General features: G+C 39.0%; 2 pseudogenes; one reads left to right on the top strand and one right to left on the bottom strand.

Annotated features, from left to right (window-relative positions):
* Window positions 1-4,970: 4,970 nt before the first annotated feature.
* On the top strand, window positions 4,971-5,494 carry LOC126002691 (NADH dehydrogenase [ubiquinone] 1 alpha subcomplex assembly factor 4-like; annotated as a pseudogene).
* Window positions 5,495-6,343: 849 nt separating this feature from the next.
* LOC126003296 (leucine-rich repeat-containing protein 74B-like) overlaps window positions 6,344-24,036 on the bottom strand; it is a 29,230-nt pseudogene continuing 11,537 nt past the window's right edge.

The raw sequence follows: 24,036 nt of genomic DNA, 5'->3' as shown, positions 1-24,036 counted from the left end.
TGAGAAAAAGATATATAAAAGATGTTAAGTAACTGATCAAATTAAAAACCCTTCTAAGGATTCAGACTGTGGTTAAGGAGGTTTAAAATGAACCCTAGAGCAAAGCAAGGAAGTAGAGGGGGAGGGGCGGCTGGGAGGGAATTGAGAGACATCAGTGATGGAAAGGGTGTACTGGTAAAGGATAGTGTACATTGTATGACTAAAACTCAAGAATGTACAATGTTCTAACCCTGGTGCTTACATAAAAAAAAAAAAAGCTCACTTTGGGCTAGAGCAGGAATCTGCAACATTTAAGACATAAAGAGCCACTTGGACTTGTTTCCTAAGGGGGGAAAAAAACCTGGGAGCCACAACCAAAGGGAAAAAAACCTGGAAGCCACAAAACCATGGCGACATTTAAAACAAATATAGCACTGCATACATTGTTTCTTATCTTAATGCTATATCGTGAAGTTAGCTGTCCATCTGAAGAAAAAAGAACTTTTTCACTTAACAATGTAAAACATATATTTGTGCAAATTAACAGCCAATTAAATATTTAAATATTTAAGTGATAGCGCTACTGCTCTCCTGCTATAGACCCTGATGTCAGAGCAGAGGCAAAGCTGCAAAAGAGCCACTGGCGGCTCTGGAGCCCCAGGTTGCCGACTCCTGGGTTAGAGAAATAGTTCAAGGGATAAACATGGAAGGGCTTTGCATAAGGAAGGCCCAGGTCATCCCTAGCTGTGAAATCCCTTAAGTTTCACTGAGAGCAGCTCCTGAGCACATTGAGTCTGGCCCCAAAACCTAGAAACAAACAAATAAACAAAAAGAAACAAGATAAAACAAAAGCTTACTATTACACATATTTGTGCTGTTTTAAACTTGTGAGTTTTCTGAATTATATTGTTGACCATTCTCTATACCAAAAAATCGGTCAAGGTCTCTTTATCTACTAAATATATCATCAACTTGATTTGATCCTAATTGTGATTAGCAATAAATACTAAAATAAATTGTAAAATTAAAAAAAATTACTTAGATTTAGAAACAAAATAAGGTCAAATATAGGTAAAATAATTCACCTAATCTTTATATTTTTTTTACTTTATTTTAGTGTGTAGGCCACACCTAGTGATGTTCAGGGGTTATTGCTCTATATTCATGAATTACTCGTGGTGATGCTCCTGAGACTATATGGGATGCTGAGAACTAAACAATAATACAAGTGTATGTTTATTCACTGTAGGGAATTGTGTGTGTGTGTGTGTGTGTGTGTGTGAGAGAGAGAGAGAGAGAGAGAGAGAGAGAGAGAGAGAGAGAGCGTGTGTGTGTATGTGTGTGTGTGTATCCTATGATTTATATTTTTTCTTTTCAGTTTTCTTTATTTCTTCCCTCTGAGAGCTATTTAATGTTCAATGGTTCTTCAAAGCAGAAGTAAGCGAAAAGAAAAAGAAATTTGTTTGGAATTCATTAACTCCATATATATTTACTATCTAGATAGGCAAATTGCTCATCTCCAGTCACTGAATTCACAGCTTTAGGAAATATGAGTCTATCTTTCTGATAGATTGAAGAACAGAGTGATTTGAAGACCATAGAATTCAGAATATTTGATAATGCAGAACTTTCAGAATGGGAAAACTGACAAAGAAAGAAGCCTAGTAGTACAAGAAGTGGGTGTTAGTACAGGAGCAGAAGACACAATATAGATAGTGTTTGCCTCTGTTAATAACAAAAAGAGAGAAAAAAAATTATGAATTTAGGCCCAGGCACTCCTTTTCCAGAAATAATTGGCAAAGGTGTGACAGGATACTTCACTGTGTCCTTTGGAAGACAGGATGCTTAGCCAAAAGGATATATAAGAGCAACGTGGATTACAATGTCTTACCTGCTAAACCTTTTTAAATTCCTAATTTCTCTCCTAAAAGCTCATTATAAACTCAGTGAATGATTGAAAATTGGTTCAACTTGCCTCACAAAATAGAAGAAGGATGTGGGAGATAAAACGTGGCTAAAGACTCTTTGATACTTTTTCTACTTCTTTTTATCTGAGGTGGCTGGCTCTGTGACAGTTTTGACCAATGAGATATGGCAACATTGATCTTGGGTCAGTTTCAAGAAGTTTTTAAAATTTCTTATTTTAAACACTGGTTTACAGAGTTGTTCATAACAGTTATTTCTGACATTCAATATTCCACCACCAATGTATCATTTCCTCCACCCTAGTTGTCAGTTTCCCAATCTCCCTGAAGCCTGTCCCTTGACAGGTAGAGATAATTTACTTAATATTTTGTATATTTATATTGGGAAATCAGAAGTAAAATCATGGGTGTGTTGCACAGATGCATAAGCATCTGCAGGGTCCACAAATCAGAGACTGCAGCACTGAGCTGATGAGCTCCTATGGTGACAGTCACTGCTGGTCCATAGGCGCCCTCTGAAGGGCCCCAATGCAATCAACTGCAAGGCTGATATGTCCATGAGTTTTTCCTGCTAATTGAGGCGCTCTTTTAAGAGTTGCCTAAGTCTATGGTGTTGACTTCTTGCACAGACATGGTAAAAGGCTCTGGTTCCTGGCGTGGCCACCAGGAGCATCTGGAATTACAGAGGCATGGGCGTAGGGGGATATAGTTGGGGGGATACCAGTCACAAAACTAGCATATCTGGAGTTTTGGGGGCTAGGTGTCATTGCAAAGATGAATAGAGAAGAAGTGAAACTGGGTCATTCCTGTGGTGGCAGTAGTATCTGTTTTTGCCATGGCTTCAACAGGGTAGGATATTTGTTCCTCACACCCTGCTCTCCATAAAAGCATGAGTGCAATCAGCTGTTAGGCCAGTGTATCCATGGGTTTTTCCTGCTAGTTGGACTTCTCTTTTGAGAGTTACCTGAATCTATGGTGTTGATTGCTTACGCAGAAAGTTTTAAGGATTGGGCTTTAGGAAACAAGAAACTTCTTCTTGCTTTTTCTTGGGATCCAGCTACCATATCATGAGGAGGTCCAGCCAATGACCCACAAGGTGACTCATAAAGAATGTAACCAAGGCTTCAGCTGAGCTCTCAGCTAACAGCAAGCTAGGTCTTACTCAGAAATCCTACCAGGGAGCCATCAGAGTGGAACCTCCAGCCTTAGATGAGCTTCTCCTCTTGATACCATTAGAACCAGACTGAAATTTGTCCAAATAACTTATGCATTGAGAAAAAAAGGAAGTACTGTTATATAAGACACAATATTAGAGGAGGCTTGTTGTGCAAAAGTAGATGACTAGAACAAAGAGGATGAGACTAAAAGAGAGATGGATGCTGTGCAGACATTTATAGTCAGCAAACATTTTTCCCCTCTGGCTCCAGAAACCTTGTCAGCAAAGTGTCCTCTGCAATCATTATCAATTGATCAAAGAAATGTGAAATGAAGCCAATTGTTATCTCTGAAAAAACTGGTGAATGACTGAGGAAAATAAGGGTACAGCTATCAGAAATGCTAACTATTAGAGGAGGTTTATTGTGCAGAAGTCGATGACTTTATCTCCTTCAAATGGCATATGAGCATTAAACTTGTGAGTTTGGGAGTCATATACCATTCAAAGAAGGTAGAGTGACAGACACCCCCCTCATTTGGGAATTTGATTGTCTCATGGAAACAAACATTGTCATATCTGCCACTCTCATTGCTTTCAAGGTGATGATCACTATTGACCTAATCCTGATGACATCCCCCTTTAACCATCTAAAACAGCTGTAATGGAGTTCAAATGGATAATCTTAGTGACCCTATTTCATGTAATTATCTATGTTCCTCCAGTCTTCCTGAACTATCTCACCCCAAAGCCTCTGACAAGATAGATGCCTGGCATGCTATTGCTGCTGAAAATGTTCCTTGAATGAATGTGGCCAAGGGATGATGTTATACTGTTTTATATCATGATACAGTTTGAATGTAGCATAGAACTTGACACCCAGAGACTGTAAGCAAATGTTCATTAAGTTGATTTTGACAGTATCAGTTCTAAAATAGTTGTTTGATGAACAAATGCAGTTTCCCCCCTCCCTAAAAAATACCAACTCCAAACAGAAGCATAATATATCCAGAGCTCAAAGCAAAAATAATTCACAAATTCCAAGTGCCTCAATCCATGGATTTTAATGAAAGTCATTCTGTAGTCGAGAATGTTGTAGTAATTACAGGCAAGCTAATATCTCCGCCATATGGTTTTGAAAGCAGGTCTGAATTCTGAAAGCTACTATCAGCAGTTTTATTTTCTGCTGCTGTTTTTATTACACTCCCTCCCCCCCCCCCGCTTTGATTTGTAGGCTTCAACCCATATTCCCTCTCTGCTTCATGATTCTACCTTTTTGATCTCCCTTCTCAAGATCCCAGTAACATGTTTTTAAATTCTGATATAGATGCTCAATCGTTTTAAGGAGTAATTGCTGTGCCCAGAGCAAGTCATGACATAGCATCATTCTCCTGACCCGCTTGCCAGAAAGAAAACAAAGGGGGTATTACTCTGTCCCTTGAGTACATGATTGAAAAAAGACTCCGATGAATTGTTTGGCTACTAAATTTGCATCACTGCCATTCAGTGTTTCTCTACCCTGATTCCACAGAGAATCATCCTAGGATCTATTAAAAGGATATTAGTGACTGAGTACAACCCTCTTTCTTGGAGATTAGGCACTGAATTCATTGGTTTGAGACAGAGTCCAGATAACATAGTCTATATGCTTTTCCAGATGAATCTAATATAGAGCCAGGGCTGAGACCCTGTCCTAGAAACTGAATTAGCCATAGAGAAATACCACTGAGATTGAGCCTTCTTGTCTTTATTTGTTACAGTTGGCAATGGAACTGTTAAGCATTTTTTTCTACTTTTTAATTTAATTTATTAAAAAAGTTGACATAGTTGATATATAGTTGTTTCCAGATAAGTGGGAGCAAAATTATCAAAAATAAATAATAAAAGAAGGAAGAGAAGGAGAATCATCTGATATGAGGGCCTGGATGACACGCATCCTGAGGAATTTCAGTCTGGAGAACCGGGTGGAACGCAAAATCAGCAAAATGAAGCCCTTGTTCGTGCCCTGGCATCGCTCTACTAAAAACCTCCTGTAGGAGCAGATGAGCCAGTTTAGAGAGATTGAGGGAGTAATCGCTTGGAAAGAAAACATACTGTTGTCACTGCTAAGAGATGTGTATGTATATTTCAAAGGCCCAGTGACTCCTGTGCAGATGAAAGATGCTGAAGTACATCAAGAATCAAAAGAGTTCAAATTACCAAAGGCCATCACTTTGAAATGATGAATATTAAGAGCATTCCCAAAGGCAACATTTTCATTATAGAAGCATTGATGCTTCTTAATAATCATAAACTTTATCCAGAGACATGGACAGCTGAGAAGATGATAGAATACCATCTAAAGCAGAAAGATGTAAATTCACTTCTCAAGTATTTTGTTACTTACAAAGTCAAAATTTTCCCTGCTAATGACAAGAATGGAATACAACCAAAATGACAGATTTCATAAAATTAATTGTCCTGTATGCTCTTCATCCTTTACCCTATTTTCTTGGTTTTAGGATATTATATTGATTACAGAATGTTTATAATGTGCTCTCTTTTTAGGAACCTACTATTTATTGAGCTTGTTGACTTTTTAGGGTTTCTGACTTGTTTTGAGCTTAACTAAAGAATTTTTGTACAATGTAGTATCAGCATATCATATCTAATTATACATTTATTATGAATAAAGAAGTTATTGTGTTAGTTTAGGGAAAAAAGAAAACAAAGTAAAAGAAAAAAAGAAGTACAGTGGCAAACAAATTTGTGAAAATTATTTTATTTCCAATAAGGTCATTAAGTCATTGTCAGAAGGTTTAGTAAGTTCTTATTACTATCTGACCATTCTATTACTTCACATGTTTCTGAAAATTAGGTGACTTCAGCTATATATTGGCATGTTCCTATGGAAACAAAATGGAGTTGCCATAACCTTGTGGTCCAGGAATTCCAAGCACTATTGCTGATGCTACAGCTTTTTGGGGCATGTTTTTAGTAAGAAGTTCAAGAAGGCAGGGGTGAGGGAGCGGGTGCCCTCACTCACTCAAAAAATCAAGTCCTAGTGATATTTACTGTATATCTTAATGTCCCGCATATGAGAGAGATCATTATGTATCTCTGCTTTTCTGCCTAACTGACTTCAATCAACATGATATTCTCCAGCTCCATCTCTTTGCTGCAATATCACAGAATTTTTCACCAGATTGACAAGAATGACAAATAAGTCAGACATCTCAAGGCCCAGAACTCTACATGTGAGAGTCAATGTGGCTGATGGGAGAGGAGAATGTGTATCACAAATCAGTCAGGGGCAGGTGTTGGCAGGGATGGGTTGGAGCCACAGCTCTCTTCTATAATCTAGTCTGCGAGCTGCTATCTTTATGCAAAGCCCTGGAAGAATCACTCTCACAGAGTTAGCGAGGTCATCAAAATCTCTGTACACCTGAATATCAGAGAAGTCCAGCAGTTCCAGGGCAGACACCAGATTATTATGTACAGACTTGAGAATACCAAAGCAGCCTGCACTTTGCTTGGGATTCCTGGAAGCTGTTAGGATTCTCAGTGTCTGGTTGGCCTTGAGGCCCAGGCCCAGGCTCATGCTCCCTCTACAGAGATATGATTGTTGCTCATGTTGAGTTCTTGTAACATACTGTTAGTCTTAAGTGCTTTACCCACTGCAGTGGCTCCAGGGTCCCCAAAGCCATTGTAGGAGATGTCCAGAATATTTAGGAAAACGTTGGTCTCCTGTCCTCGGGCAAAGATCATAGTTCCTTGGCCTTGGAGGTAATTCCAGCTTATGGTAAGTCCATAAATCCGGTGTTTTCTGCCAGGGCTGGTCCAAGGGTCTCCCCCTGAGGTCCCAGGCCATGGTGCTACAGATTCAGCTCTGGGGAGCTACCATGGAGCAAAAAAAACAGGAGACAGGCACAAAACCTCAAGCACTGCAAGAGTTCAGGTAGAGGGTGTCCTTGACTAGTTCTTCAAGACTGTGTACCTTCAGTCTCCAGGTCTTTGATAGACTCCTCGTCCTCCTTTCCTGTGGGAAGGCTGCAAAACATGGGACAGCTGCAGGATCCTCAGACCCTTCAGAAGGTGGCTTCATGCTGTCTGCTCGCAGTATCACAGAAGCTGGAATGCTTGAGCAGTGCTGTTTAAGCAATTTTTACCAGAGTAATGCAAGGTTTCTACTCACCTAGATGCAACTCACCACTCCTATAGGGCAGAGAGTTGGATTCAGACAATATTCTGTGTTCTGTGACCAGGAATGCTCAGGAGGACACTATGAAGTTCCATGGATCCAACTGGGCCTAGCTTCATGCTAGACAAGTAAATTTACCCTCAACTATCTTTCTTGTAATCTCATGTAGGTACAACTGTGATAAAATGACTATATCTCTATTTTGCTCAAAATGGATTCACAAATGATCTTATAAAATCATAAGTGGGCTGGGATGGAATTAAAATTTTGTAAGAGGTATTTTGGATAGTATTCACAAAGAGAAGGAAGGCCAGCTCTCTCTCTCTCTCTGTCTCTCTGTCTCTCTCTCTCTGTCTCTCTCTGTCTCTCTGTCTCTGTCTCTCTCTCTCTGTCTCTGTCTCTGTCTCTCTCTCTCTCTCTCTCTCTCTCTCTCTCTCTCTCTCTCTCTCTCTCTCCTGCCTCCACAGTTATCTTTATCATCCTCCAGAAGTGGTGTCTACAATTCTAAGGACAAGGTCATTTACTCTCTGTAGCCTCCTCAGAACATACTTTTTAGGGTGATAATTGCCTTAGGAAGGAAACAAAAATGGATGTCTTGTCTCTATCCTACAAGGCTAAGATCCTGAAGTTTTTCTTCAGCAAATTAGTTGATAAGATTAACTAATGATACCAATGGAAGGTCAAAAAGACCCAAGACCACAATAAAATGGGAGATATAAAGAGGTTATTAGAAGCACCAGCTGCTTAGTCAACCATAACATTAGGTTTACTGAGCCAAGAGCCAGCAGAGCTTTGGGAGTGAGAAAAGTTGGAATGGGGAGACAGGAGTAGGGTAGAAGAAAGGGAAACAAATTTATGGATTTAGAATTAGGTGTTGAGAAGAAGCTAGAATTAAGAACTACCACTTGACTTTATAAAATAAAATCTCTTTCATTCACCAAATCAGTTTTGATTTGATTTGACTTGAGTCAAACTATAAAATAAATTATAAAATAAAGACCATCCAACATTCCTGAATATCTGAGTGGTGTTCTGGAAATCAAGTGTGAGCAGGGTGTTTGTATTCAGAAAAAATCATGATGTTCTTTTTATACATTACATTTAAAAATTTAATTAAAATTTGGGCCACAGCTAGCAATGATTAGGGATTATTCTTGGTTCAGGAGTGACATTGGAAGTACTTGGGTACAAAATGTGGAAATTCAACTCTGGGTCCTTGGGAAGCAAGAACTGCATACTACTACTTAAGCCATGTGTTATAGCTCTGTCTCTCTATTTTTTCTCTTTTTTTTTTGTTTTTGTTTTTGTTTTTGGGTCACACCCAGCAGCTCTCAGGGGTTACTCCTGGCTCTATGCTCAGGAATCACTTCTGGCAGGCTCGGGGGACCATATGGGATACCGGGATTCGAACCACTGACCTTCTGTATGCAAGGCAAATGCCTTACCTCCATGCTATCTCTCTGGCCCCTATTTTTTCTCTTCTTCAAAAATATGAATTCTGTACCCAGTGGAGTTCAGGAGCTATTCTTGACTTTGTGCTCAGGAGTGAGCCCTACAGGGACTGAGAGACCATATACACTGCTGATGATTTGAAATGGGGTTGGTAGAATTCAATGCAGAGCTATAAATTTTGTACTATCTGGTTCTTTTTTATTTTTGGTTGTATGGGCCACACCAGGCAATACTCAGGAGTTACTCCTGACTCTGCTCAGAAATGGCTCCTGGCAGGCGCAGGGGACCATATGGGATGCCAGGAATCGAATTTGGGTCTGTTTCAGGTTGTCCATGTGCAAGGCTAATGCCTTTACTGCTGTGCTATCTCTCTGGCCCCTGGTCCTCTTTTTTTAAAATAGGGGGACAAAACGAGTAGTGCACAGGTAGCTATCTGGTTCCAGGTATATAAATCAGAGGCAAGACTGTGCTCTGCCACATGACCTACATCTCAGGCTATGTTAGGTTTTTTCATGTGGGAGTAGAATAGTATATAACATAGTATATAGCAAAGATCTGGATTATATACAAAAGACAGCTCTATTCAAACTATATCTCTTGATAGAGATTAGAAACAGATCAAAATGATTATTTGCTTCCTTTTCAGTTATGTGGAATAACAGGTTGGGATGTTTAGCAGTGGATCACTTTTCTTATTTGTATGAGGCCTAGGTTGGATCTATGGAACAGCAAAAAAGAAAAAACCAAAAGGAATAATGTTTAAAATGTTGTATTTATAGATGTAAATATTTGTGAAAATGATATGGGAAAATGAACAAAACTATTCATTTCTATGTAAAGTAATACAAGAATTACACTCATATGTCTCTCCAGACACACTCTATTAGCTGGCTTGAACTTTGTTTGATTCATAATGATCTTTATGGCAATCTTTTTTTTTTTTTTTTTTGGGTTTTAGGCCACACCCGGTGACACTCAGAGGTTACTCTTGGCTATACGCTCAGAAATTGCCCCTAGCTTGGGGGCTGTATGGGACACCAGGGGATTGAACCACGGTATGTCCTAGGCTAGCGCACCCAAGGCAGACATCTTACACTCTGTGCCACTGCTCCGGCTCCTCTTTATGACAATCTAATCATTATTTACAGCAGTATGCTTCTATTTACAGTGAAAGTACAGTAACTTGTAGTCCTCATGGATCTTTCCTGATATCTTTTCTATCTCAAATAATATAACTAAACTATTCAAGGCAGTATTGAAGTCTTTGCCATTGACTGGACTAAGAAAGAGCAACTGATTCAAAGCTGATTTAAAGCACCTGGTACAGAGCATAAAAACCGGCTAACCTTTGCAAAAGCTGGCTCCCTGTGTGTGACACCAGGCGGGGAAAATCCGCAAAAGTACACCGGCCCAGTGGGGCTCAGCTGTGAAAGACTGTGAGTGTGACCTGTCTATGTCTGTCTACTGTCCTCTGGCATGAAACTCTTGCGAGTGGGGCAAAAAGAGCCTCCAGAAACCTCGCTCGCCCAGACGCCATTTTCAGGGAGGGACTTCAGAGCATGAAAACCGGCTAACCTTTGCAAAAGCTGGCTCCCTGTGTGTGACACCAGGCGGGGAAAATCCGCAAAAGTATACCGGCCCAGTGGGGCTCAGCTGTGAAAGACTGTGAGTGTGACCTGTCTATGTCTGTCTACTGTCCTCTTGCGTGAAACTCTTGCGAGAGGGGCAAAAAGAGGCTCAGAGGAGCACGGCCGCTCCGCTTCGCTACGCGGCCGTGCACTCTTTCTAAGGAAAGAACTCCATTGCAACAAGAAGGAAAAATCACACTAAGAACGGCGCTATATCACAGAAGCAAACATTTCTCTCTGGACTGTCTTCTCTGTTGCATGCTCGGGCCTAAGATTTGTCCCAGTGAGAGGCTTCATCCACGGAGGACTCCCCTCCCTTAGAGGCAAGTCAGCCCATCCAGAAAGGGAGGAGCCAGAGGAGTGTGCTGCCTACATCATATAGACAATGAATACCACTACAACACGTAGAAAAACCCACAATACAAGTGTGACAATGGGGAAACAACGCAGGCCAGCATCAGACATAGAGAATGAAGATGACAATTCTGAGGACCAGATAATGACTGAACAACTAATCAACCTCTCAGATAAGGACTTCAGACTAGCAATATGGAAGGTGCTCAACAGACTCCAAGAAACCATGGATCGAGTTGAACAGAACACTAATAAGAACCAAGAAAATATGGAGGCAGAAATGACAAAACTCCAAACTGAAATAACATGTCAACTAACAGGACTGAAAAAGTCAGTAAACGAAGTGAATGACAAAATGGATAAGCTCTGGGACAGGGTATCAGAAGCTGAGAATAGACTTGGTGCTGTGGAAGATGAGATACATAACAATTCCATACAGCAGGAGAGATTGGACAAAAAACTTAAAGCAAATGAGCACACAATGGAAAAATTAGTCAAAGAATGGGAACAGACGAAAATAGAAGTCTATGATAAGATCAACAGAAACAACTTAAGAATCATTGGAGTCCCAGAGACCCAGGAAGAAAATTTCCAGGAAGAATCAATGATCAAGAACATCATTAAAGAGAAACTTCCAGAGCTAAAGAATATATGTGATCAAATCCTGCATGCCCGAAGAGTACCAACCAAAAGAGACCCCAGAAAAACCACCCCAAGACACATCCTAGTCACAATGACAAATCCCACAGATAGAGACAGAATTCTGAAAACAGCAAGATCAAAAGGGGAAATCATGTTCAAGCAAGCTTCCCTGAGATTTACAGCAGACCTGTCACTAGAAACTCTCAATGCCAGAAAGCAGTGGTGGGATATTGTGACAAGACTGAATGAAATGAATGCTTCACCCAGAATACTATACCCAGCAAAACTCACTTTCCGGTTTGATGGAAGAATACATGGTTTCACAGACAAAAAACAGCTCAGAAACTTCACAGACACAAAACCAGTCTTAAGAGAAAAACTGAAAGACCTAATCTAAGACAAGACTACCCAAAAGACACACCAAATTTTGAAATAAAGATGGCGTTAAATCCCAGGACAATTCTTTCTCTCAATGTCAATGGACTAAATGCACCAGTTAAGAGACACAGAGTGGCTAAATGGATCAAAAAACTCAATCCAACCTTCTGCTGCCTACAAGAAACGCACCTGAATAGTCAGAACAAACATAGACTCAAAATAAAAGGCTGGAGAAAAGTTATCCAAGCAAACAACACCCATAAAAAAGCTGGAGTGGCCATACTAATATCAGATAATGCAAACTTTATACTCAGGAAGGTTGTAAGGGACAAAGACGGACATTTTATATTAATCAAGGGGTACGTAGAGCAGGAAGAATTCACTCTCCTAAACATATATGCACCGAATGAGGGGCCAGCAAAATATTTAATACAACTGTTGACAAATCTGAAAAATAATATCAACAACAACACAATAATTGTGGGGGACCTTAACACGGCTTTGTCAACACTGGACAGGTCAACCAGACTGAAACCCAACAAGAATATACTAGACCTGAGGAGAGAAATGGAAGAAAGAGGCCTAGTGGATATATATAGGACACTCCATCCCCAGAAACCTGGATACACATTCTTCTCCAATGTACATGGGACATTCTCCAGGATAGACTACATGCTGGCACATAAAACATACCTCCATAAGATCAAGAGGATAGAAATTTTGCAGACTACCTTCGCTGACCACAAGGCTCTGAAATTATTTGTGAACTCCAAAGGGACTCAGAAGAAACACTTTAACACCTGGAAGTTAAACAGCCTCATGCTCAATAACCAGTGGGTCCGAGATGAAATCAAGGAGGAAATAAAAAGGTTCCTGGAAACAAATGACAATAAAGACACAAACTCTCAGAACTTATGGGACACAGCAAAAGCAGTACTGAGGAAAATTTATAGCTTTGCAAGCACACATCAGGAAGGAAGAAGGAGCTTACCTGAGTAGCTTAATGACACAGCTAATAGAACTAGAAAATGCTCAACAAAAGGACCCAAGAATAGGAAGACAGAAGGAAATAACAAAGCTGAGAGCAGAAATCAATGAAGTGGAAACTCAAAAAACAATCCGAAAGATCAACGAAAGCAGAAGTTGGTTCTTTGAAAAAATAAACAAGATTGATAGACCACTGGCAAACCTAACAAAGAAAGAGAGAGAGAGAAACTTGATAACTCGTATCAGGAATGAAAAAGGAGAGATCACTACTGATATGACAGAGATTCAAAGGGTAATCAGAAACTACTTTGAAAAACTCTACGCCACTAAAAATGAGAACCTGGAAGAAATGGATAAATTCTTGGACTCTTATAATCTTCCACGGTTGAAGGAAGAGGATGTAGCATATCTAAACACCCCCATCACCATTGATGAAATTAAAACAGTAATCAAATGTCTGCCGAAAAACAAAAGCCCAGGTCCAGATGGATTCACTAATGAATTCTATCAAACTTTCCAAGAGGAACTACTGCCAATCTTGGCAAGACTCTTTCATGAAATTGAACAAACAGAAACACTTCCAAATAGTTTTTATGAAGCCAACATCACCTTGATACCTAAACCAGACAGAGACGCTACCAAAAAAGAAAATTACAGACCAATATCACTGATGAATGCAGATGCAAAGATCCTCAACAAAATCCTGACAAATAAGATTCAATGCCTCGTTAAGAAGATCATCCACTACGATCAAGTAGGTTTCATCCCAGGAATGCAAGGCTGGTTTAACATCCGTAAATCTATCAACATAATACACAACATCAATAACAAGAAAAATAAAAACCACATGATCATATCAATAGATGCAGAGAAAGCATTTGATAAGGTCCAACACCCATTCTTGATCAAAACTCTCAGCAAGATGGGAATGGAGGGAACCTTTCTCAATATAGTGAAGGCCATCTACCACAAGCCAGTGGCAAATATTATCCTCAATGGAGAAAAACTGAAAGCCTTCCCTCTAAATTCTGGCACAAGACAAGGTTGTCCTCTCTCACCACTCCTATTCAACATAGCACTGGAAGTACTTGCTATAGCGATTAGGCAAGAAAAGGATATCAAGGGAATCCAGATAGGAAAGGAAGAAGTCAAGCTCTCACTGTTTGCAGATGGCATGATACTCTACTTAGAAAACCCTAAAGACTCTATCAAAAAGCTTCTAGAAACAATAGACTCATATAGCAAGGTGGCAGGCTACAAAATTAACACACAAAAATCAATGGCCTTTCTATATACCAATAGTAATAAGGATGAAATGGACATTAAGAAAACAACCCCATTCACAATAGTACCACACAAACTCAAATATCTTGGAATCAACTTGACTAAATTTGTGAAGGACCTATACAAAGAAAACTATAAAACCCTGCTCCAAGAAATAAGAGAGGACACACGGAAATGGAAACACATACCCTGCTCATGGATTGGCAGGATTAACATCATCAAAATGTCAATACTCCCCAAGGCATTATACAGATTTAATGCCATCCCTCTAAAGATACCCATGACATTCTTCAAAGAAGTGGATCAGACACTTTTGAAATTCATTTGGAACAATAAACACCCTCGAATAGCTAAAGCAATCATTGGGAAAAAGAATATGGGAGGAATTACTTTTCCCAACTTTAAACTGTACTACAAAGCAACAGTTATCAAAACAGCATGGTATTGGAATAAGGATAGGTCCTCAGATCAGTGGAATAGGCTTGAATACTCAGAAAATGTTCCCCAGAGATACAACCATCTAATTTTTGATAAAGGAGCAGGAAATCCTAAATGGAGCAGGGAAAGCCTCTTCAACAAGTGGTGTTGGCACAATTGGATAGCCACTTGCAAAAAATTAAACTTAGACCCCCAGCTAACATCATGTACAAAGGTAAAATCCAAATGGATTAAAGACCTCGATATCAGCCCCAAAACCATAAGATATATAGAACAGCACATAGGCAAAACACTCCAGGACATTACAGGCATCTTCAAGGAGGAAACTGCACTCTCCAAGCAAGTGAAAGCAGAGATTAACAGATGGGAATATATTAAGCTGAGAAGCTTCTGCACCTCAAAGGAAATAGTGCCCAGGATACAAGAGCCACCCACTGAGTGGGAGAAACTATTCACCCAATACCCATCAGATAAGGGGCTAATCTCCAAAATATACAAGGCACTGACAGAACTTTACAAGAAAAAAACATCTAACCCCATCAAAAAATGGGGAGAAGAAATGAACAGACACTTTGACAAAGAAGAAATACGCATGGCCAAAAGACACATGAAAAAATGTTCCACATCACTAATCATCAGGGAGATGCAAATCAAAACAATGATGAGATACCACCTCACACCCCAGAGAATGGCACACATCACAAAGAATGAGAATCAACAGTGTTGGCGGGGATGTGGAGAGAAAGGAACTCTTATCCACTGCTGGTGGGAATGCTGTCTAGTTCAACCTTTATGGAAAGCGATATGGAGATTCCTCCAAAAACTGGAAATCGAGCTCCCATACGATCCAGCTATACCACTCCTAGGAATATACCCTAGGAACACAAAAATACAATACAAAAAACCCTTCCTTACACCTATATTCATTGCAGCTCTATTTACCATAGCAAGACTCTGGAAACAACCAAGATGCCCTTCAACAGACGAATGGCTAAAGAAACTGTGGTACATATACACAATGGAATATTATGCAGCTGTCAGGAGAGATGAAGTCATGAAATTTTCCTATACATGGATGTACATGGAATCTATTATGCTGAGTGAAATAAGTCAGAGAGAGAGAGAGAAAAACGCAGAATGGTCTCACTCATCTATGGGTTTTAAGAAAAATGAAAGACACCCTTGTAATAATAATTTTCAGACACAAAAGAGAAAAGAGCTGGAAGTTCCAGCTCACCTCAGGAAGCTCACCACAAAGAGTGATGAGTTTAGTTAGAAAAATAACTACATTTTGAACTGTCCTAATATTGAGAATGTATGAGGGAAATGTAGAGCCTTTTTAGGGTACAGGCGGGGGTTGGGGGGGGAGGAGGGAGATTTGGGACTTGGGTGATGGGAATGTTGCACTGGTGATGGGTGGTGTTCCTTTTATGACTGAAACCCAAACACAATCATGTATGTAATCAAGGTGTTTAAATAAAAAAAAAATTAAAAATAAAAAAATAAAGCACCTGGTACAGTGCTGTGAGCACCTATAAGAGATGCCCTTATTCTCAGGATACAGGGGAATGAGGATCCTGTTCTTCCTCTGAACACTGAAATAATACAGTAGCATCTAGAGCTAGAGATCATAAGAAAAGATGCCTGGTATTATACCTAAATGCCAAGATATACCATGAGAGGCTCACACATGATGTCTTATGGATATGTATTTCTGGTAGCTTAAATGTCACATTGGACAGATTTCAGCAACATAAATGGCAATTATTGCCAAAATTTCTTCTTATACTCTAGTTCAGTGCTAAAACACTATTGATAAAGACATCAGATAGAGAGAAACACAGGTTTCAGTGTCAGTATCAATGAATTAACATGGTGGCTGAGGATATGCTAATAAAGAAAGATGTGGGGGACTTACTGGACAGAAATATCAAAAAACTAAACAACATCTAGAAGATGCTCCACATCAGCCTGACTTCAATGAAAGAAATGCAAAGAATCCAGAATCTTTAAATATAGGAACCTGATACCAACAACAGCTAAAGTGTTAAAAAGTTTCACCGGGAACACGGAGAATGACTCAGGTTAAACAGACTGGTATGCCTGGAGCCCAGTGTGGGTCTATGCCAATAAACTCCTGGGGTGAGGCCTTCTTGTAATCAGGCCAAGGATTTTTTTTCTGTTTTCCCATATTTTTCTGGGCCTATGAAAACAATGGCAATTGCCACTGTCACACCTTTACTATTGTATTTTTTCTTTAACACTTATTCTTTAAGAAAAAAAAGAACAGTTTACTGAACTTAAAAGCAAATAACTGTAGTGAAATGCCTGTCTTGAATACAGGCGGGGGGTGGGAAGGGGGAGAGGGGGCATTGGGAGGAGAGAATGTTGCTCTGGTGAAGGGGGATATTCTGTTTGTGAATGTAAACCAAATATAATCAATAATTTTTGTAGTCATGGTGCTTAAATAAAAAAAAAACTGAACAACACAAAACAACAACTAAACAACAACTACAAAACCCCAAGAAATTTAAGGAAGATATAATAGTGGAGAACTTCTGAAACAAAATATAACCTAAAATATAACTTTTGAGATTTTTTCTAAAGTTTAGTTCCAACCTTTTCTGTGATTTTTTTTTAACTCAAAAGAAAAAGGGCCTTTCTTGTTCTTTTCCTTTTTACCTATATCCCTGTAGGCTAAGCCTGGGAGAGATGAAGTGGGACCCCTCTGTCTTCAGAAGGTGAACGCTGCTGCCAGCTGGTGCCTTGCAGCTCATATAGATGCATTTCAGTGACTTCGTTAATTGAGATGAGAACTGTGCTTCCAAAAATCAGACATTGAAACTTCCATAAATATTTAAAATTTAGAGAATGGTGAGGATGACAAGACATATTTTATGGCAGAGATTGCAAATGGATAATCTCTGAGCGGTGTGCAACCCTTTTACAATGCTTTTATTTATCCTGCACCATATTAAAAAACGAGAAGGTCATAGATTTTTCTTTTTATCTTCTTAAATAAAAAAAACATGTCTGTGTTAAACTTGCACTTCAACACAGGAAGACATTAGCTGGAAGCAATTGACTGCTCCCTTTATGTGGGACAGATGCTCAAGTGTTCATTCAGCACACTCGCATGAGATAGGCAGTTATTGACCTCCCACCTGTTTCCCTTATTTCCATGACTAGCCTGGTCCCTGCTAGATGAATTTGAGTTTCCTTCTTTCAGGTCTAGTGCCTGAGTCACAGGGAGGTTTTATCTTACTTGCTAGGTTTGAGGAAGTGATTTAGATCCCTAAGGGCCCAAAGAAGACATTTTGGGATCCCACAGGAAAGAACCATCGTTGATTTGTGATATCTTGCCACGGATGCTTTGCCATTTGTAATCTAAACATTTTTGTGCATGATGCTAAGGATCAATCTCAGAGAATCATTCATACATGACAGGTATTTTACCACTGCATAGAATACTAATCATCCCAAACACTAAACATTTTGAGAGAATCCATATAACTTCTTTTTTTTTCTAGTTTTATTTATTTTTTTTTATTTAAACAACTTTATTACATACATGATTGTGTTTGGGTTTCAGTCATGTAAAGAACACCACCCATCACCAGTGCAACATTCCCATCACCAATGTCCCAAATCTCCCTCCTCCCCACCCAACCCCCGCCTGTACTCTAGACAGGCTTTCTATTTCCCTCGTACATTCTCATTATTAGGATAGTTCAAAACGTAGTTATTTCTCTAACTAAACTCATCTCTGTTTGTGGTGAGCTTCATGAGGTGAGCTGTAACTTCCAGCTCTTTTCTCTTTCGTGTCTGAAAGTAATTATTGCAAGAATGTCTTTCATTTTTCTTAAAACCCATAGATGAGTGAGACCATTCTGCATCTTTCTCTCTCTCTGACTTATTTCACTCAGCATAATAGATTCCATGTACATCCATGTATAGGAAAATTTCATGACTTCATCTCTCCTGACAGCTGCATAATATTCCATTGTGCATATGTACCACAGTTTCTTTAGCCATTCGTCTGTTGAAGGGTATTTTGGCTGTTTCCAGAGTCTTGCTTTGGTAAATAGTGCTGCAATGAATATAGGTGTAAGGAAGGGATTTTTGTATTGTATTTTTGTGTTCCATATAACTTCTTTTTTATTTTATTTTATTTATTTCTTTTTTGAAATGTGGTGCCGGGGATTAAACATGTAGTCTCAAAGATACAAGGTAAAAGTGCTCTACCATAATAGGGCTATATACCTCTCCCATTGTAGGCTTTCTTAGGAAGAAAGTAGCCTCCAGTATGGTTTAGAATAGGGATCCTCAAACTACGATTCATGGACCACATCCAGTCTGCTAAAGACATTTATCTGGCCTGCCAGATATTTTTGCCACTGCTCCTTGTCTTGCTTAGCAGCTGACTAGTTCCAATCCCATAATATGCATATATATATATATATATGCATATATATATATGGAATGTGTGAAGCACTCTGCAATTCCCCTTCTCTCTGTCTCTCAACTCCTTCTCTTAGACTTACAGTAATTTTGATGTATCTCTCCCCTCTAAGACATATTCTAATAGCAGAAACCATGTACTCAAAATGAAAACTATCTTTGGAAACATTTATGTCTGTGAAAAAACTTTTTCCAGAATGCATCTGAAATCTCCAACTAGATCTAGACAACTGATGCACACCTGCATCACTTGTGAGGACTAGACATGACAAATATGGAACCTGACATTAATCACCTTATTAGCCAAAAGCAAGCCATAGTTTCCATTGAAATACTGGTAAGTTTGCTGATTTAACTTTACTTTTTCTTCCTTTTTTTTGGGGGGGGGGTTCACACCTGGCAGTATTCAGGAGTTACTCCTGACTCTATGCTAAGAAATTGCTCCTGGAAGGCTTGGGGGACCATATGGGATGCCAGGATTTGAACCATCATCCTTCTGCATGCAAGGCAAATGCCCTACTTCCACGCTCAATCTCTCCGGCCCCTACTTTTTTTTTATTTTAAATCTTTCATTTGTTCCGATTTATTTTTACTTCAACATAAGATATGTGCAGTGTACATAGGAATTTATTCATAGTTTTTTTTTAATTATAGCCTGAACCTTCAATGGTCTGAAGGATGGTTAGTTGACGTCCTGTTTAAAAAGATTAAGCAACTATGGTTTAGAAAAATCAGTAGCTCCAGTTCTGTCTTCTAATTCTGATACTCTACTCCATCATCTGGATAGAATGAATGATTATTCCAGTGCCTTTCTCCATTGGAATATGGGCTTAGTGGTCCTTTTCTGTTTATATCCATGGGAGTTGGGTATGAGGCAGTGCAAAAAAGGTCTGAGATAGTCATACAAGAATTTCTAGTGTTAGCATTATGGGGGGTAAAGAAGGGGGAAAAGGAATGCATGCTGGGAACAGGGGTAGAGGGAGGACAACACTGGTGGTTGGAATGCCCCTCATTCAATAATACTATGTGCCTTAAATATTTCTGTGAAAGATTTGCAATTCACTGTGATCACAATAAAAAAATTTAAAAAAGAATTGCTACTGTTATTCTTTTATATTAACTTGATTTAAAATCTACCTAGGAGACAGGGAGATAGTCATGAGGTAAGATGCTTGCCTTGCCTGTGGCTAATTCTGGTTCGATCCCTGGTACTGTAAAGTGTCCTCTGAACAACACCAGGATTCATTCATGAACACAGAGACATAAATTTTCTCTGAGTACTACAAGATGTAACTCAACCTCTGTCTCTTTCCTAAATACATAAATAAATAAATAAATACATGATATTCTTCCAGTGTATGCTCATTACTTAGCAAAATATGAAAATGCACCTCTACCCAAGATGACTTGTATGTGTAATTTTTCCTTACTTTTCTTTTTATCAGTTGCTTAGGAAATCTTGTAATTTTCCCCACCAAGTCTTTCACTAAATTGTTACTGACAATCTATATAGATTCGTTTTGTGTAAGGCCTATTTTCTGATTTCAAAATATCAGTGTTGTGAACAAGTCAATTGCTGTGAGCATCCCTTTCTTCCTGATGAATAACAACTGTAGTAATAATTGTAATCTAACAGATACCATGTTCTTGGTGAATCTTAGCAGTAAAAATGCTTTATATAGGGGCCGGGAAGGTTGCGCTATGGGTAAGGTGTCTGCCTTGCAAACGTTAGCATAGGACGAACAGAGGTTTGATCTCCCGATGTCCTATATGGTCCACCAAGCCAGGGGCGATTTCTGAGCACATAGCCAGGAGTAACCTCTGAGCGTCAAATGGGTGTGGCCCAAAAACAAAAAAAAATGCTTTATATAGAGTATATTATTTAATTTTTATAAAAATCCTAATGGTACTATTGTCCCTCAGATTACAGGTGAGAAAATTAAATTTTAGGAAATTGAAGCCCAATACATAATTATCACAGCAAACATTTTTATTGAATTCATTACTACTTTATCCTAAGTGTTAACATACATTTTCCCATTTGAATTTTATAGTAGATAGTTTAGGTAGATACTCTTGTTACCATAAAAATGGATTCAGGTCTGGAGTATGTAATACTTTTGCCTTTCATTCAGCTGACCCCAGTTTTGATCCCCGGTACTGTATATGGTCTCCTGAGCCTGCCAGGAGTGATGCAAGGAGTGAATGCAAAGCCAGAAGTAAGACCTGAACCCAGTTGTTTGTGACCCAAAACAAAAACAAACAAAAATTGATTTATTTCTAGCCTATGAATTCTTAGATATTGAATTACAGATTTGCATACAAAATTTTAGATGTTTTTTGCTTATGGTACAGTCTAATCTCCAATATCCAATGAACCAAGCCAGTCATCTTGTGATTATTTTTGCCTCTGAATAATGTCACTCATTCTGTGCCTTTGCTCACTGGTCCAGGTTATATGCCCTGATCCTCTTCCTGTGTTGTCGCATGTCTATGATCTATGTGCTCTTGTCCCTATGCCATTCAGTTCAGTGTATATGTCTGGTCGGAGATCTGCCACTGGAACTCTGTCACTTGTATTCTTTTGCTGAGATTAGCTATTCTGAAATGTGTCACTGTACCTCTCAAGGGTCACAGCCCTTGACTTTCCTTAATTCTCTGGCCCTGATCACGTCCACATAATAAGGACCTTTGCTATCCTGCAGTCTGCTCAGGTATTGTTGAGGTGGCAAAGAGAAGCTACTTTCTGTGTGTAGGGGGTCAAAGAGGAGTTAGTTGCTTGTTTGATGCTCACCTTAATCTCTTACTAGTTCCCAGCCATCTATCTCATTGTTCAATCTGACAGGACAGACAGGACACCTTTTCAATTAGTGAGGCCTAAAGTGAACAACTAAGTTAATTGTCTTATCTTGCACCTTCATCATAGCACTTTAATTACCTATGGTTTTGTTTTTCATGCTTATTTGAAAAAAGATTAAATTTTTCTCAGAAAATCTTTTTTGTAGTTTAGGCAATATGAGTCTGAAATATTTTCCCAGATTAGGGTCAGAGATACAGATACATAGAAAATGGCAATGAGGTAATTTGCCTTGCCTATACCGGATCTTAGTCCAATTCCCAGCACCACTAGGGTCACTTTTAAGCACTGGAAAGTGTATCATGCCAAAAAAAAAAAAAAAACCAAACAAAACAAAACAACAACAACAACAACAAAAAAAAAAACAACAAAAAAATGTTCCAGGTTCACACACAAAAGTATTTGGATTTTAAGCCCATGTTCTTAACCATCATACTGTATGGTCCAGAGTCAACTAAAAAGTTTCTGAATTAGGGAAACACTGATTGGGAGAGGTAAGACAAGGTAAGTTGAGGGTCTGCAGCTGCTGAAGTGGGAACGATATTGCTGCCATCAAGGGATTTGCTTATAAAGCAAGTGATCTGCTGATTCTCCAGTGAGCAAGTAGACCTATAAATGCTCTCGACGAAGACATATATTTATGGAAAATGCCTTGATTTTTTGTGCCACCAGTGAAAAATGTTTTCAATATTGAAATCTGGGAAGATTTAATGAAATAATAACTGGATTTCCACAGAAGTACTTAACAGTAGATGCCATTTTAGTTCAAGATATAAATGGTCCCAAATGTTCTGTTTCTGTGAGAGGAATCTCATTTTCTAGTAATGAAGCATGAGGGAGAGTGATCACTCAGCACAGAAATAATGAGATGAGGATATTGTTGTGTTCTCTGGAAAAAAGTGAAGTCCTGGGCCCTTCTTCCAAGTCCTGATTGAGGAGGGCTCACACCACAGGAATATAGGGGATTAGGGAGCACTGAAATGGGTATAAGGCAAATGCCAAACTCTTCGGGGGCGGGGGGGGGGGGTTCTGTGCAAGCCTCAATAAAGAGTACTTTGAATGGCTGCCTAGTAGTGCAAGCCAACTGTGGGTGATGCACCTTTCTTTTGGTTTTATTTTATTTTTTAAATATATTTATAGTATTTAAAAATTAATTTTTATAAGATAAATTTAAAAATAATTTTTTGGCCATGCTTGATGATGCTTAGGCTTTACTTTTTGCTCTGCACTCAAAGGTCATTCCTGGCAGGGTGTGGAGGGACCTTCTGTAGTGCCGGGGATCAGTTCCAGGTCTGTAGTGTAAAAGGCACTTTTGCAGCTTTTTTGTGTGTGTGTGTGGGGGGGGGGGGGAGGGCTACACCAGACAATGACAGTACTCATGGGTTACTTCTGGGCTTTACATTCAGAAATTTCTCCTGATAGGCTAGAGATCGAACCCAAGTCAGCCACATACAAAGAAAGAGTTTTACATCGCTCTAGCCTCTGCCTCATCATTGTAGTGATTTTAAACTTAGTTATCACATGTTTTCTTTTTTCTTAGAGACAGCTGCCTTCTTTTCCCCTGTGGGGAACCTTTTATTTCTATAGTCTTTCTGTTAAATTCTATCAGCACAGTTGTCTAAGAATATTTATTTTATTATTTCCTGAGCCCAACACACATGCTGAAGGGTCTATAAAATCAAAATGAACTCTTACTTCCGGGCTGAATTTTTACAGAGTTACGGGGTGTTTGGCTTTCAGAAAAGCTAATACAGGCAATTCTGAAATTGAAAAAACAGTTACTCAAGGGATGAATTATTCGTTTTATAGAAGGAGTGCTCTCTGAGTTATTTTAAAGTGTGTGTGTGCTCAGCTGTGTGATGAGAATTATTTGCTTTACTAAAATTTGATATATACATACTTCACATTGTGGGTGCTTGGTCAATATTTTGATTATGTCATAATTCCAGCTCTGACACAAGGCAAGGTACATAGTTAAAGTATAAATTGAGAAATAATAATAAAGAAATCAGAAATAATAAGAGCTATTTGTCAAATGAATGAATCTTTCTTCAAGTTTCAAATGTCAAGTGCTGCTTTTCTAACTACTTACAGGACAGCTCTGTCTTGATATTCTGCAGCAATATAAAAATGTATACATGGTCTCATTTATCTCCCTTAAATACCATGTCACCTTTTCTGGGACCAGAATTTGTAGTAAGTGGCTAGGTAGAGTGACAATCTTTCAATTCTTCGCTTCATTGTTTATAAGCTAAAGATATTTACTAAATATTTCTTTCCTTCATTTTTTCATCACTGAAATGGTTTATAATAATGGG

The sequence above is a fragment of the Suncus etruscus genome, chromosome 1 (assembly GCF_024139225.1).
Source record: "Suncus etruscus isolate mSunEtr1 chromosome 1, mSunEtr1.pri.cur, whole genome shotgun sequence".
Lineage (NCBI taxonomy): Eukaryota > Metazoa > Chordata > Mammalia > Eulipotyphla > Soricidae > Suncus > Suncus etruscus.
The sequence above is the reverse complement of the archived record's forward strand: the minus strand, read 5'-3'. Positions and strand labels throughout refer to the sequence as shown.